Genomic DNA, 17338 nt, shown 5'->3' on the forward strand with positions numbered 1-17338 from the left:
TGCACTCCCCGAGTTTGTCGCAGCGTATACCTCTCGAGGACAAACAGTTACTCCATTCCCCCAACCCGATTTTTTTGCGAAAACTCGCTCAGTCAACGTTGCCAACGTTACCGGGGGGTTTTTCGGCGTGCCAAAAAGTTAGTTTACGCTTACACGTTTGTAGTTACGCTGGACGAGTATCTGCGCTCTCGCGGAAACGAGTGGCCGATCTTTTTGGACGCCGTCTAAATCCATTGCCAGGATGAAATCATAAACAGCTGTTGCCGCGAAATGAAGAGCGTGAGGTATCGATGTCTTGGTTAACAGGGGAGGTGCCAAGTCGATTTAAAATTCCGTCGATTAAGCCGGGAGCAGAGGGCTAGGGATGAGCCAAGAGATGTCGTAAGATTCTCGCCGTGTTTTCGGGGTCTCGGGGTGGATTCGACATCGAAACTCCGTGACTTTGAACTAAAAAACGGCAAACTAGGGATGACGGGGTACTCCGGAGCAAAGTTGCAGCCGGGAGCTGAGTTGGGGTTGGGAGCGAGTCAGTTGTCTCTACCGCAGACACGTGTCAACAAACTTTGTTACCCCGGGCCCCGCTTCTCTCATATTCCCCTTCGAAGTTATTCGATTAGGAAAAGCTCCGTTGGATTTTGGTTATTTCGCGCGACCAATGCCGTTTTGATTCGAGCAGATATGCTCCTTGGCTCGGGAAAATGCAATAACAGCAGGTGATGTGACTTGGGTTGACTATAACTCTAAAATGCATTGCTTTATCACCCCTGCTTCGGTCAGTTATGTATCACATCAACTACTAAAAACCAAACCCTCTTTTGTAAATGATGTGTTGAATCGCCATGTAAAGTAATTCATACGATCGGGATGAAAATACTGAAAGCTAAGTAAAAGAAGTGGGTTTTACAATATCAGTGTGACGTAACAATTTCGTTGATCGCATTGTAATGATGGACTTTCGCCATGGCAGTGCTGCTAGTTTTATGTTCATTCGATGTCGAATGGCAATGAAGTGCACACGTGACTCGAAGCGAAAGGATCGGGGCTAGAATTGAAAACATGATCCGCTTGTAGGTTTCACGGAGCCAAGGAAAATTGAGAATAAAGTGAATTTTTGGACATGATTAATTGAGAAGTAGTAAGGATACTTTATCCCTGTAATATAATCGAAAATTTCTGTTGATACTATGGAGAAACAATTTTTTACGAATTCGTTATTTAAATAATTTTAAAAAGACAATGAAATATCCCAGATAGTTTTAAAGTAGAATTTCGTGTTCAAGAGTACAAAATAACGTTTCTAAAACAAGGTAAATGTGTAAAAACTGTTTCAATGTGCTACCAGTAAAGTACATTAGGGTAAAAATTTTTGGGTTCCACATTGAAGTATGCGTACTTGTTACATCCAAAGTATTTTTAGCGCGAAAAAAAAAAAAAAAAAAAAAAACCTTAAAAGTGGCTTTAACTTCCAGTATGGAAAATAAAAAATAAGGACCTCCCACTCCGTAGCGCAGCAAAGCAACAAGTGTATACTTACTTTCCATGTTTTAGTGCGAGTACGCGCGATTCTCCGTGAAGCTCGGATGCCTCATACCTATACTTTCTGCGGATGTTATTTATGGTTTTTCGCAAGTATCATTGCGCTACTGTCGGAATTCGCGTGTGGAAGTACCGGTTTTATTTGAGTCGGGCATCACTTACGGACACCAAAAATATGCAGACGAATTGCACGAAGCACATTTAATTTCAAAATTAATTGGCATATTTACCATCATACTGTTAAACAAACAACTTCTTCGAACAAGTTAAAATAAAAAAATCTCACCTACGTTGACTTTTACGTTAGCTCGCATATTCAAACAAACAAACAAACAAACAAAAAGAAAAAATTCGAAGAAAAAGTTCAATAGAATACAAAAAAGTCCATGACATCGTCAGAGAGAGGGGGAGGGGATCAGTATAATATTGTGACCCCATCACCAATACAGCCTAGCTCGGATAGAAAAAAAAGAAAAAAAAAGAAAAAAAAAGAAAAAAAAAGAAAAAAAACAGAGGGTGCACCAACAACAACCCAAAAAGCTTGGGACCTCGAGTGCTTTCACCCCCTCACACATGTAAATGAAGTAGGGGGGAGGGGGGAAAAAAGTAGCCCTCAAGAACAACTTTCCCCCGCTCATCTATGCGTATATGGCATTTCCTTTTCGAGCACACACGCAATCCATTCACCCTGAACGCCACCCTCCTTCTCCTCCGTGCCGTGTACACACTGGTGAGCCTTCATTAAGAAAATAAAGGAAAGATGACTGGGGGTATACCCGTAACCTCACTCGAGGCACAAGTGCAGGGCTAAGGATACATGGGCTGGTCGAGGGACCTTGACTTTTTGAACTCGATTATCGTCACGAAGGGGGAATCACGCGCGGATAGGAAGAGGCTCGTACTTTCCCTTTCGTGCAGGCCTCCTCTCTGCGCGCATGGATTTGCCACTGCGTTATCCTCCACAGCTATTGTATGTACGAGTATATGATATACTGGATTTGAAACACCGTACGAGAGTCGGAGTGCGGAGTTTTCGTGGGAGGGAATTCGCTGTCTGTATCTACTGTTTGTAAACTATTTTCGGCCAGAATTGGTTTCGTGGGGTGTATACAAAAGGCGGAATTGTTGCAATGAAAAGATCGGTTGTACCGAATGGAAACGGGTAATCCAATCATTTAACGATTCAACTTTGGCGGCAAGCGGTTAAAATTATTTTCCCCGATTTATCTTGTTAAGAACAGCAGGGGCGAGGGTGGCAATTTTTTTTCTCACTTGCGAAAGATTCTCGTATGACTGCAGGGAGCCAAGTACCGCGAAAGTTGAGCTTAAACTTTGTCTACGGGGGAGAAAATGGTTGCAAACTCTTTTGTAACTCGTTACGCTCGAATTAAGTTAATTTGACAACACGCCCTCGAGGAGTTGGGAAACATTTAATCTCATTGGAAAGTGAGGAAAGTTTCCTGATGATTTACACGCGTGGTACGAGTGAATTAGAAGTCGTTTCTTCGTCGTTGTCGATTTTTTTAGTAACGATTATTCTTGGATCTCAATTTTTTTTAACACATTGCAGTAGAAATTGAATAGTACATTTCATCCCCAATAAACAAATAAAATTTGAAAGTAATGGAATATTTATAGTGGCTGTGGCGTACGAGGGGACAAAATCAATGATGAAAGCAAATTTCGTTTCGTTTTACCGGTAATTCACGCGCAGTCAGCAACATAGTTTGAATTTAGTTTGCTGCGCGAGAACATATGGGCCAATGACATTTTCATATAATTTCCATACAAAATTGTAGATTGACACAATAACTCCAAGCTCCCTGAGAGCATATTCCGAGCCTCTGCATCTTCATCCAAAAAATTCGATTAAATATCTAAATTTCGACCTCATAAGCTGAAAAAATTCTTAAAAAATACATTTTTTCCAACCCAATAACTTTTTCAATCCTCTCGAAATGGTAGCCTTTCAAACGCTTTTCACTGAAAATATTCATTTGGAAGCTCTTTCTAAGGATTTACCATTCGATTAAGAAGCACCTGTTCCGAACAGCTGACATGAAAAATAAAAAACTGACGTCCCTGTACTGGAACAACTGTATGATCTGCATCGACGGTTGGGTACAGCATTTATCTGCACATGGTGTCCTCAGTCCCATCACATCGAATGTGACCAGTTAACTTTCACGTTGAAAATTGCTGGTATAAAGTCCACCCTCGATTCCAAGCGACCAGTTTGGATAATTCTGTACAGTGTAAAAATTAAAAAAAAAGAACTCATTTGTTCCATTGTAAAAACTACCCTTTTTATATAAAATCTCGTTAGCATTATAGGTAACGGAAAAATAACCAAGGAAAAAAAAATATTGAAAATCTCAAAATAAAGTATTCCAAAGTAGTAATATAAGTACTCGTAAAACCTTTCTCTTGTACTCGATACGTGCCAAGGTAAAAATCCCTATTTCACGCGATAATAACGCAGATCGTACCAAAAAATACTAATAATATAGGGTGAGTATTTTAATTAAATAACACCCTCGTATAAGTGCGAAAAAGGGAGCAACAAAGCTGCCGAAAGGATCGTAGTTCACTCCGTGGAGGAGCTGCGAGGAGGAGTGTGCAGGTAAATATATATATACAAGCCGTGGAGAGTTGAGCGCACTCCGAGCGATAAATTTTCGCCCACCGTCCCTGCGGGCCCCTCGTAAAAATCTCGAGCCTCCGCGCGATTTGTTGCCTCTGTACGTGCGTGGTCCTCGAGTCTTCCTCGGGTGTTCGAGGATTTGCGGTTCATCCGTGGCGATACAGTGACAGCCAAATGTGACGGGAGCCTCGCCGAACGACCGAGTGAAAAACGGGGCGAGTTTGATGGATCGACGCTGCTGACTGGCATCCGTCACGCGTTCGCCCCTCCTCCTCATTGACGGTCCGGTCCTTTGGAGTCCTTTGTTCTTCCCTGCTGGTAATAATGGAAGTGGCTTTTGCGAAGGAGCCGGGGACCCCAAGCATATACGACGGGAGTAGGGGCTCAACATTAGTGGGGGTGGGTGCAGCTTAAGGTTTTTTTTTTTTTTTTTTTGCCCTGATGCAGTACAATATACCCATAAGCCTATCATCCCCCTATTCTGAGTCGCTTTTCTTCTCGCACGCGTGTGTCCATGACTTTTCCAAAGTACCCCAAAAAAAAAAAAAAAACACGCCACGCGTGCGAAGGGTAAACGCGATTCACGTACGCGTGCATGTAACAACTCCACTGAAAATGACTCGCACGCATATTAAATCGTGTTTTCCTCACACTAGTGTCGTAATTTACTATCAAGAGTCTACTTGATCAAATTGTGTGCGATATTCACATGGCTCCATACTAGTTGTAGCCTGTGAGTATTTTGCCATGTAAATATCACGCACTTCTAATGGATGTTTAAAAAGTTAAAAACTGGCTTAATCAGTCGATACGGATGAGTTTTCTATCACTTGGAACAACTTTTCATCGTTTGTACAGTTGTTATCGGTGTATCGAGCAAAAAAAGTCAATTGGTCTATTGCAATATTTGGCGTGGAGACAATTTAAATTTATGATTTTTCAGCCGCACTAGTCACTTATTTTTTTGCTTTAAAATGCCATTGAAGTATCACAGACATTTCCAACTGTATCTTATCTTAAAAGACTGATTTTCACGTGACCGAGGTGTCATCGGTAAGAACAGTTCACGTGATTTTTCGTGGTTAAAAATACAATCACGTTAAATTGTAGTGACTTGAATAAAAAATTTTACGCTATGAAAACGGTCTAGAGTACGACTTTTCCATAGGAAAACACTGGATAAAAATTGTTTTTTCATGAAAGTTAATACAAAATGAATTGTATGTATGCAATTTTATGATTTTTTTAAAACACGATGCATACGTTTTTAAGAAAAAAGAGGCTGTTGAATCATTATTTATTTATCGACACTTTGGTTTTGAACTAAATCAGTAAAAAGTTGTCAGCAAAATTATGTTCTCTATAAGCAGGGTGGCATACTTACTAATTAATTTTAGTAACTAAGTATATATTATAATTAAAGCAAAATTTTTTAAATAAGACCTCAACGTGTGTTTTTGTTTGTAATTGAATCCTTTTTTTGTAATTAAATGTAATTGCGTATATATAATTGAATCAACACCCTATTCCGAGAAGTTGTTCAAGACCCACCAAATGCATACCTTTTACATGGAAATGTAATTTTTTTCCAACTTATTTATCATTCCACTCTACTGTTATTGAATACTTGCTTTTGAATGAGCGTTACGTGACGGAGGAGAGAGAAAAAAGTAAATAACATTTTACGAAACCCTGCATTATATCCGCCTACATCGTGGAGTTATACAAACATACGCTTACGTAAAACGCAAAAAAAAATAATAGCAGCCAGCTAAGCCATGGTATTCATATCCTCCTCGCTTTCCCGCTACAAGTTTCAATTCCCCACGCGTTGAGGTTTTTTTTTTTTTTTTTTTTTCTTATAAAGAAAAAGATAGAGGGAAAAGGTGGATAGAAGGAAAACGTAGAAGAGTTGTGGTGCAGAATTGGCACTCCCGTGTCCATCCATATCGGCGCACTTGGATTCAAGACAAGAAGGATATTCCCTTGAAGAGGGATGAAGATGGAAAATGAGAATGGACACGAAAATCGCGTTGGAAGAGCTTTTTCATGTAGCAGCTTTGGTATGGAGTGGCCCACTCTTGCGTGTTTACCAGCTATGTGAGGATCCATCAATACGACCGATACGAGAGGAAGCCGAGCTAAAATGCCTACTTGGTTTTTGCTCTATTTACCTACTTATTTGTTGTTTGAAGGCAATATCAAGATGTTCCTTTGACATTTTTGGAGCCACGATGTGTTTGTTTTCTTATTTTTTTTTCTTTTTCCTTCTCTGGGTGTATCCCCAAAAAGTACACGGATAAAACAGCTTGGATGGTATTCTACGTATGAGTCAGGTATTTGCGTGTTTACAATTATTTCGACGCGTAGGTATCCCGTTTTTAAAATTGATTTGCATCATTGATACTATACTGCATTTTTTTTTCATTACACAACATTTGTTATTAATCAATCATAATTATCAATTTAGTATGATGAAGTTAGTTGAAATCCTTCACTTGAGAGGAACTTACACTTCCACTCAGGTGGCGAATTTTTTTTTTAGATTATATAAGATTCTAAAAAATGATATCTCATTATTCAAGAGATCAAGAAGATGGTCAAAAATATTCTACCTTTCATAAAATTATCATTTAATTGAAATGAATTTCACAACATACATTAAAATTCACTGGCAGGGACATTTAAAAATGTTCTCATTTACGTGTTTTTCGTTACCTTCGTAGAATAATTACTAAATGTCCGTGACTGTTTATGAGGATAAACTACTAGTACGTGCTTTTTCAGTGAAGAGTATAAATTCAATTTAATTGTTCCATTAAATTTATATTCTGACACAGACAAAAATGGGAACTGAGTCAGGAAGTGTTTCTCTGACTAGTCTAATCAGCATTAAGTATCGACATATTTCCTGTCGATAACATGAGTTATATCATGAGTCGATTGTGCAAATTATTTATCGATACGTACCGCTAAAAGTTGAACAAAACTTTTTTAGTGCTCAAATCCTCGTTCACACCACAATTTATCGGGCAGCTAAGCCCAGTACACCGGACATAGAAAATTACGGTCAACGTTAATGAAAATTTTTCCAAATAGATCATAAACAAGCAGTCTCTTACCTAAAAATTAAAATTATAGCTGGTTATAACCGTATACGTACCTGCACCCACATCGAGCGGTAAAAAAATCGTACACGCTAGCTTTATAATTGATCGTAAAAACGAGTAATGGCGTAGTAGCCACACGCAATAAATCGCAGGTATATATAAGTATACTCATTTACTTTCTCGACTTTGTACTCGAATCAAGCCGATAAAATATTTCCAGAAAATTTTCATCACCAGCCCCTGCGTACGTACTTACGGCCATCGAAATCCACCTGCTCTTGTTCCCATTGACATAATCTTCGACCCCATCGCAGCCTCTAAACAACGCTAGACTCAATAGGCCGAAAAATCGTCGCGTTTAATCTGCTCAAGGCATCATCGGTCTCGTTGCTCCCAATGCCAACTCCCTCACATTTTTCAGGCAAACAAATTACCTACTCAATTTTCGGAGCAGTCAAAGCGAGCGCGTCACGTGAGAACCAGGAAATTCCCGCAACTACACGCGCACCGTCACGCATGTCCGGCAAATACGGCATCAGCCATCCCGTACGGATATGGATGGCCCGGCCAAAAGTAGGTACATCCGAAAATTCTCACCCACTAATCGCATCTCCGAGGGACAATGGCACCGGATCACGCGATTCCGAAGAGGAGGGGGTGGGTGGCGTTTGTTGGAATATCCGAAGCCGATCCATTAATTATCGTCCAGTAGTGACGGCTCACCTATAGAGCGACACACGACCTTCCCTTTCCGGCCGCTCCGTCGTTGTTGTTTAGTTCTAAATATTTCGGTAAGCCCCGGATCGGCTGACATTTGCACCCGAGCTTTTAATTGACCCCCGCGGGGGAGGGAATGCGACTCGCTTAACATAATTGCGTGGCTGCTAATTGACAAGTGCCCGCAGTCTTGCTAAAGCTTCGCTGAAGCTGATCCATCCTGCTGATGATGTTTTGATGAATTGGATGTGAGATTTGCCGCGTTACGCATGTGGTGTCGTTGCACATGTATATATATATTTGAAGGAATGACTCTCAAGTATGAAAAAAAGGGCATACATGCGCTTTTATTGTTGGGCTAATGGATGGAAAATTATTTTTCGTCGTACGCGTGATCGATTAAGAGAGTTGGGCTGCAATTCACTTGACGATGGAAATATTTTTAAAAAAATATATGTTGTAAAGAAACATTGCGTGGATGTAGTCACCAAATTTGAGCACAATCGCGTCTACAGATTTCGAAAAAAAAATTCATGAAGTGTCCCTTTTTCGTCGTCTTTAACATGGGCTCAAATGTAAGTTATCCAAAAAGTTGTAAAAAAATACCTATTATACTCTTGACACAGCGATGAGAATGTTTTGAAAAACTGATATGTTATTTATGACAACTTCATTCGTATACGTGCAAAGTTTCAATAAAATCGCGTCTGCAGTTATGGAGATATTTGCACAAACGTAAACAAATTTGTTTCCTGCTTGTTTGCTTCATTCATGTGGCAGACAAGGACGCACTGAGACTGACGCACTGTTTGCTGTCAGCTCGACTTTTTACGTGGCGCGATAGCTTTTCACAAAATCACTTCTAGAAGCCGTTCTACTCAAAATTATGATTTCAAACTTGGTATAGGCCTTAATGAGACTTATACTTTAATGATGTACCATTAAAACATCTAATTTCGAAAATTTATAGCACACTTTTATTAAAAGAAGATCAGATTGACTATACCGTTTACTCCTTATTTTTTATCTCTCATAGAGAAAGTATTTAGGCTATTTGATTAATACCATAAGAAACGAGATACCTTGAAGAATATTCTGTAATTGTTTTGAAGTATTTTATTTAAACGTTAACGAGTACTGGCGAGTGTCGAATACAAATGCATTATCCGCAATCGAAAGGGCGGATATTTTTAGGGTAGGTTAGTATAGCAGACTTTAGCACGGTGCCTTATGAACATACACGTGCTCCCCTTCACCTCCCCGTGGGAGCGACCCAACTCCCTTAAAGCGACCAAGATGTGTTTGTTTGTAGCAGTACACGCCGTTAGGAAATCCCACTGTCATCAATCATGCTTACGATGAAAAATTCATTTTGCTAATAAAGACATATTTTGGAGATAGTTTATACTTTTTTTTCATTTTTTCATTTTTAGTTTTCATTCGTACGTTCGATTATAACCAGAGAGTTCATCGTTCACAAAATTCAGTAGAAACAGACGAGTAAGGTAAGACGAGCCATCAACGGTCGGGGACTTACAAACCTGATCCCTATACTGTTATAAATCTATTGTTTACAATTAGTTGGAACTGAATTTAAAAAAAAAAAAGAAATCTAATGCAAAAAATTGCGTACTAAACTCTTTTGTCGAAAAAAAAAAGATTTACAACAGTTTCTCAACACTCCAATAGACGTTGCTTGCGTACCGCCTTACATGAGGTATTTTCGTAACCTCCTCAATAGGGCTTTTACTTTCTTTTTTTTTTTTTTTTTTTTTTTTTTTCTTAAAAATATCAACTGATTTAATAGTTTAAACATTTGCTATTAAAATCATGTAGGTCTTTTTGTCTAGATCCTTGACTATTCCAATACTAGCTGTTATATCACTTGTTGTACCTGCTAAATATGGGAATTTTAAAGACGTCTATCTGTTTTATTTACTGATTTGCCTAAATATTATTATTAATCGATAATTAAATGGTGAAAAAATCTCTAAAAACAATATGTGGTTTTTCTAAACGCGAAATAGGTTTGAGTGGATTCTGAAACGTGTGCCATTACTCATCGATTCTTAGAGATAAAAGAAATATGTGTTCAATGCTGTCACCGTTGATCAACATTATCACCACTGGAAGGCAATATTTTCAACCCCATGCAATGGATCGATCCCACATTTTACATTTGTATTTTTTGGCGTTTATATTGAATTGTCTTAATAAATAAAAGTCCAATTTTAAAGAAGAAAACCACTAGCTCTTATAATTCATTATTCATAATCATCCGAGAGTAAGTAAAACAAAGGAACCTTCCTAACAAAATGGAAAAAGAATGTTCGTACAGCGAATTAAATATAAACGACTGTGAAAGCTAGTTCCAACACGGATAAACGTTATGGTCCGTTAAAATGTACTTTTTCATGCATGTACTCTTGAATAAAATATAAATTAAAAAATGCATACGGGAAAAATGGCAACAATACGAGGTCTGCCTGAAGTGCGGGTGAATAAAAAAGGAAATTTTCGAGATGTATACATAATTTTTTGTTCCTCAGAGTACCCAAAAAAAATTCGCGAAAATATTCATGGGTAAAAAAAAACAGTGTTTCGAAAAAACTATTCACAGCCCTCTCGTTACCGTTTACCCACGGGAATTCCAAAGTTGCTTGTTTCAATGGCCGTTTCCTTTGTACCCTGAAACGCATAATACTTTCGCATGCATTTTCCCATTGTACGGTGCAGTGTATATACCCTCCCCCTCCCCCCGTGTTGCCTTTACCCAAAGACTTTCATTGCAAGCTCCAGAATGTGAAATATGAGACTCGCGATATCACGTTTCTCCCTTTTCCATGTATTCCCACGGTCCCCCCTCCCTCCCACCGTTTCGCCGAAACGAGAGTTTTTACCTTTGCTGTTTGCTGATGTATTTCCTTCAATTCTTTGTTCCGCTTTCGAAACAACCGTGTGTTTATCCCAGAGTTGTAGGTACCCTAGTTTAGGAACTGTATTTCGATGTCATTGTCGGCATCTTTGGGTTCTGGACTCACAATTACTGTTAAATTATTATAATTTTATTTTTCCTCTTCGTCGTATTCATAAACACTTAAATATGAAAACACGATCATCAAATACATCGTGAAGGATATCATACAGAAAAGTTCATCCGTTTATGTGTTACGTGCGGGTTATCAGATCCAAATGAACGTTTACCGCTGCGGAAAAAAGTTTCGTTTTTTGCCTTTTATAGTGTTTTTACTGCCTTGAAAAATTGATTTTCTTCAACTTCTTCTCGTTATCTTACAACTAAGTTTGTTTTTGTAAAAGTTGAAAAAATGTTTAACGAATCGGTGTTGGGGATCAGACACTATTTCGAAAAATATCTACAACATGCACGCTCTACTTAGAGTTTGACCAAATATTAAGCTTTTGTTAATTTTCATGGTAAAGTCTACATCAAGTTTTAGTCTAAACATATATGTATTGTTACATTATTGGCGAGATTAGCTGTCGAAAAATAAACTCTGATAAAATAACTTTTTAGGTTTATAAGCAATTTTTCACGAGTAATAACTAACATTACAAGTATCTTTTAAATTACGTTACGTATTTTATCAATGAATTTGAAAAAATTATCTTTAGATACGCTTTTATTGAAAACTGATAAATCTTATTGTATAAGACATATATTTTGTTTGAATTAAAATTTTGTCTCTTAGATATATGTATGTTTTTCAATGATAAAATGACGTACTAGGTTTTTCTTTTTACAATTTACTTTAGATAATGAATTTTTCGTCACAATAGCTGGTTGAATTATCTCAAGTTGAGATTCTTATTGCCAAAGTTTCAATTTTTAATAATAAAGTAATATTTCGAATTTCGAAATTAATATCCCCATATGAAAAACTACATTTTTCGAATAAAAAAAACTGGATGAAAAATTTTATTATTTTTTTTTATCGAAAGAAAAAAAATTTATCATCAGTTAATCGAAACGGTGGTATATTAGAAGAAATAACCATGCCAAAGGGTCAAAAATGTAAAAATAAACGAGCCTTTGTACCCGTGTACCGGCAGGATTTTTTTTTATCGATAAATTACCGATACGTGAATTTATTTTGAAAATCAAAGCTTAAAAATCTCCGTATTTATCAGGATACGTCACCTTTAAATCCGTTACTGTCAACCTGATTTACGAGACACTTTGTGAACGTCTCTGCACGAAATTCAATGTTTTCTATCTTCCACAAACAATACAACTTTTTTCTGTCGCGGGATAAATGCAGCTGGACGATTTATAAAGCAACGCGGGTGATTGATTTATGTTAGATTTATTAAAGCACGTTCACCCACACTTCAAACTTTCTTTTTTTTTTTTTTTTTTTTTTTTTTTTCATCCGTTCACGCATTTCGATAAAAAATAAATAATTTCATCCCCCGTAAAATAATTCAACACATTATATACGTGACACGTGTGCGCGCTCGAGTTGCCGATAAAAATAGTAACAAACGACCATAGGCACGTCACAACAATTTCAAACGTGGGTCCAATAAAATCCGGCGTCACAACTTTTTGCGAATCGCCCGTTTGCGTCCACCGCCGCACGGATCCCATCAAAGGCCGGGCGCATGCAAACGGCCCCCCGAAACTTTCTTCATCTCCTCCCCCGAAAGTGACGCTCGTGAAATTTCCGCTCCTCGAAACTACAGTACGAACCGGAACATTTCGACGACACACACACACACACCCAGTTTTCCTTGGTTATTGTACCAGTCCGTAGGTTTTTCGTTGTCTCCGGCGTTGGTCGGCGGATTCCACGAGCCAAGATCGGAGCCATCCGACAAGAGACCAGCGCTGAAGTAATTTTATTGTTATCTCCATCGACGAGATCTCCCCCTTCCTCTTTAATTTTAGTCGCGGCTCCGTGAAATTCGTTGCTTCCACGTACAGTGTCCTTTTTTCCATCCCTTGTTGCCGAGGTTTAACGTGCATGTATTCCCCGGGGTTCGTGAAAATTCGCCAATAGCTGACGATTCCGTGGGACGTTATTGGTGCAAATCCGCTCCGATCGCGGGAGAAAATGAGAGGAGGAAAAAGACCCTTTTTTTTCCTGTGCTTACAGCGGTCGAAAGTCCTCCTGACACTGCACCGGGCGAGAGGGGAAAATTGGATTACGATGGATCGGCCCCGCCGGAGGCATGCTTGGCTCTCTGTTTATTGGTTCGCGACATCGTGCTCGTCGTTGGCGTTTTATTTTTGTTTCTGGTGCGGTGGAATTTGTCCCCTTTCGGGGTGTATTGGATGCGAGCGTCGGAAGTGTCGTGGCTCGATTGGGGGATGGTGTTTTTCGTTTTTGGTGGATCGATTTCAGCCAGAGTCGGTTGGCCGATGAAATAAAGGCAAATGCGCTTCGCAGCGAGTGATATTTCGTGAAAAAATCGAACAAAAACCAAAACTCAGTAGTTTGCTAATGGGTTACTCATTCATACATGGGTCTGGAAGAAAAGGAAAAATCGAGCTTTTATTGTTAACAAGGGTTCGATTGAAAATTCAAACGTTGTGTAATTAATTAATTTTTCTATGACGTTATCCTTACTATTGGCAAATAAAAACTTTTTTGTCTAGTAGTTGAAGAGCAGAATCGAAGAAATAGTTGTACAATCGGCCAGTTTTAGTTTGGGATCAAAAAAGATAGAAAGCAATTTATAGTCTACTGTCCTAAAACTATCCTATACTTTGCAACAATTTGACAGTTGGGCACTTTTCATTGAGCAGCTAGGAAATTGGGTTGTACTTGGAAAATCTTGTCTTTAAAAAAAGTGTATTCCAACCGTTTCATCGAAAAGAAAAAGAAAATGAAACGACTCAACGATACCTGTTACAGTGAACTAGGACATAAATAGCGAGTTGGCTCAGCATGAATGAAAAAAGTACCAAACCAAAGGAAAAAATGTAACAAACGATATGAGTAACCGGCGCCCACTGCTCCACCAAAAATACACGAGATATGAATGTACGGCGTCAGAGTCGACAAAAGCAACAAACCACGGTGACCCAGTATCCTTCGTCAATAAGAAAATCAATGAAGTTTCATCGCGAATAGTCAGAAATTTCAATTTCAAACGATGCCTCCAAACAGTAAACAGTGACCGACCCTAAGGGAAGAAAGCTAAACTCTTGCAAGGCCGTCGAGGATAAATAAAACGAGAAGCGAAATCCTCATCCCACCCCAGAAGTGGGTAACCCAAAAAAACATGAAAAATTCTCTCGCCCTTCTGATATTCCCAACTATAAGTGGCTTTCGATCCCATCCAACTGATTTACATATCATCGTCACGGATTGATAGAAGGGATTCGTAGCTGTATCTGCATCCCTTGTATACTTTTCCATGGATGATAATGCAATATTTTCCAAGGGTTGAAATATCGAGTATAATGAAATATCACTTACGTACGGAAAAAATACCGTGTGTATATGAGGTAACAACTTTTTTACGTCACGTCGAACATTTTTTTTACGTGAGGGTGAAATTAAGTTGAAAGGATTTGGTCGACCACGTATTTCGTCTTATTTTTTCTAGTTTCCTGGTACACACGTCAAATGAAGTTGCAGGAATTCAACCAAATTCTGAAAAGTTCCTCGTTTTTGGACTGATTCGTTAAGATTTTTTTGAAATTACTGAAAGCACTTTGCTCGAAATAACCGGTCCCCAAAGAATTTTTTGTAACTGCATCGATTCTCCGCCACTGTCTACCATACGATTTTTTATAACAATCAAGTTCCGTCATTTGTCCGGTAACAAGGGAAGCACAAAATTTCACAAAAAATGTTCGCCCTCAGTGGAAACAACAAAAAACACACGCGAGCTCGGCTGTCCTTGGCAGCGCGCGATATGCCATGCGGACTTTTTCAACCCGGAATTACTCCCCGACTGACGGAGGTCCAAACTCCCGTCCATCGTTCGGCAAACACACAAAACCAGGGACTTTTAATCACCCGGAGCTTTTAAAGCGGAGCCTCCGAGTCCCCTCTAATCCCATCGAACTCGATTAAAGCCAAAGGGTTCGAAAAAGCTCTCGGCGCGCTTTCGACGAAAGCTCATTTTACCCCCGCGGGGGCGTGTCCAACCTTATGAACGTACGTTGTTGTGTGTCACGCGTGTAAAACGTGGAAATGATCTCGACGCCAACGCGGAGGCGAGCCGATGAATAATCCATGCTGAGGAGCACGAGGGACAAAACAGCTTGCAAACGGACAGAAAAAAGTGCCCTCGGGTCACCATCTCTCCTGCCAGTCGATATGATGTTCTCCCCTTCCTTGTTCTCGTGAGCTGCGAGACAGTGCCCGCTCCCTTTCCGAATTCTAATGCAGCCGCGACTTTGTCGTCGAACGCCTCGCATTTATGGTGTACCTACGCAGCTTGGGAGCGCTGCCGGGTGTCATCTTGACCGGAAATTGCTCTGAGTGGGTGTGCGAGTTGTGCGCAGCGTGGATGAGGAAGGAGAAAGTGATGAGGAACCGATGGCTGGGGTTTTACTGGGTGACCTGCCGAATTTTTTTTATTTTCACGACTGGCACGAACACAACGTGTAAGAAGATCAGGTGTTTCGTAATATCATCCATGTACAATCGTATGCAAAAGTTTTTTTACGGGGTTGTGCGCGTTAATTGCCATTGCGTTCGATTAGCTCTTTGATTTTCTTACGAGTAATTGATATGCGTTTCGAAAGTGTCAGCGAAATCTAATGTGATTTCGTGCGATGACAATTGGGACTAATTGTTGAGCAGTGTTGGCTCAGTAATGATGGTCACATGAACAATGTGGTTCTGGGTTCTCCCTTGTTTCACCATGTGACAAAGTCCCTATTTTTCGTTGGACCAAAAGCGTTAAACCGTTCCAGAATGTCAGTACCTATTAGTGTGATCATTGTTTATTTCTCCATATGGTATAGTAAAGAACTAGAGGACACATAGAGTTACGTGTATGCCTGGGTTACGCATGGGTACTGATACTCGTAAAGACAGAATTTTCTTGGCCCCCTGCGCCACTATCATTCCACAATTCATACGTCCATTCACTCAAGTTTTACGTCGTTCGGAATATCGTTATTTTTTTTAATTCCCCACTACCCCTCCACAGCTCATCCCTACTAATTTTTCTATCGTTTTCTCCATGCTTTTACGTGAACTTTTTCGTTTTTTTTTGTTCATAGTCCCCCGCCAATGCGTTAGCAGTTTCTTGCTTCATACCTTTGGAGAACACGAATATTCAATGCATCTCAAGTTGAGCGTGATAATTTACACATTAATGTCCATTTATAACGATTCGTCAAAGAACTCGGTCGATCGAGCGAAAACGGCAATTTCAATTGAGAATGTCCAATTAAGCGTCGGTCCGGCTCCGTTCAGCCGAGAAATAACATCGAGTATTGACTGTGCGCCGCACAAAAGCGTACTATGGAAGAAAAGTTCAAAGACGAAGCCAGTACCTATAGTACCTACAGGCTGCACCAGCACCGCGTGATTACTTTGCGCGCCTCGATGACTCGTTAGATACTATATATTTATTACTCGGCCGAGCAAGCAAGCCCTATTTTTTCTTTCGCCCTTACCGCCCTTCTGCGTTTCTCCTCTGCTCTTTTTGCTACCTCCAGTTGACGAAGGTGACGCCTTCCCTTTGATTCCAAGAGGAATACAATTGAAGGAACAACTAAGCTATATCGTTTTTGCAACAGTATAGTATATATTTACCCAAGTTCAATTATTGCGAACGTTAATGTAACGGAACAAGCGGAATGTCATTCGTGAACATTTTTAATGGATTTTTAATTAGTTTCACGCTATAAATACTTATTTATTAATGTTGCGTATATTAATTTGAATATCCCACCCAAAGCATCCAAGATGGTTCCCGTTTGGCCTGAAAATTGTGTGGGTACGTTTTTTATGTGGTCGGTTCGACGGTCGGCTCCGTTCCTCAAGAGAGTACACCTATATTTAATCGGAACTGCCGGAAAACGGAACAAGTCCTAAATACACATGGACATGAACACTAAACTACGCACACATACGTGTGTAGTGTGATTTGTAACAAGTGTTGTTGTTGTTATTGGTTATAAATATTTAGCAAATTTTAAAAACTGATTGTAAGTCTTTTAATTTTTTTATAGTGGCATCTTAGACAAATGATATGTATGTAAATTTAAAAAGCTCGTGGTTAACTTACTAGCAATATCGTACTCTGTGTTGTTCTTTTGTTTAATCTATTTGTTAATTCATCCATTCATTGACTTATTTGTTATTTAAACAGGTGAATTTAGATGATTTTTAAGTAG

The 17338-nt window shown here is 39.3% G+C and overlaps 1 protein-coding gene across 1 annotated transcript in view; it reads right to left on the bottom strand.

Annotated features, from left to right (window-relative positions):
- Dop2R (dopamine D2-like receptor) overlaps positions 1–17338 on the bottom strand; it is a 219942-nt gene that overhangs the window by 157054 nt on the left and 45550 nt on the right. The gene's annotated exons all lie outside the window — the stretch shown is intronic.

The sequence above is a fragment of the Copidosoma floridanum genome, unplaced genomic scaffold (assembly GCF_036245765.1).
Source record: "Copidosoma floridanum isolate Cflo_tuat_1 unplaced genomic scaffold, Cflo_Japanese_pri ptg000006l, whole genome shotgun sequence".
Lineage (NCBI taxonomy): Eukaryota > Metazoa > Arthropoda > Insecta > Hymenoptera > Encyrtidae > Copidosoma > Copidosoma floridanum.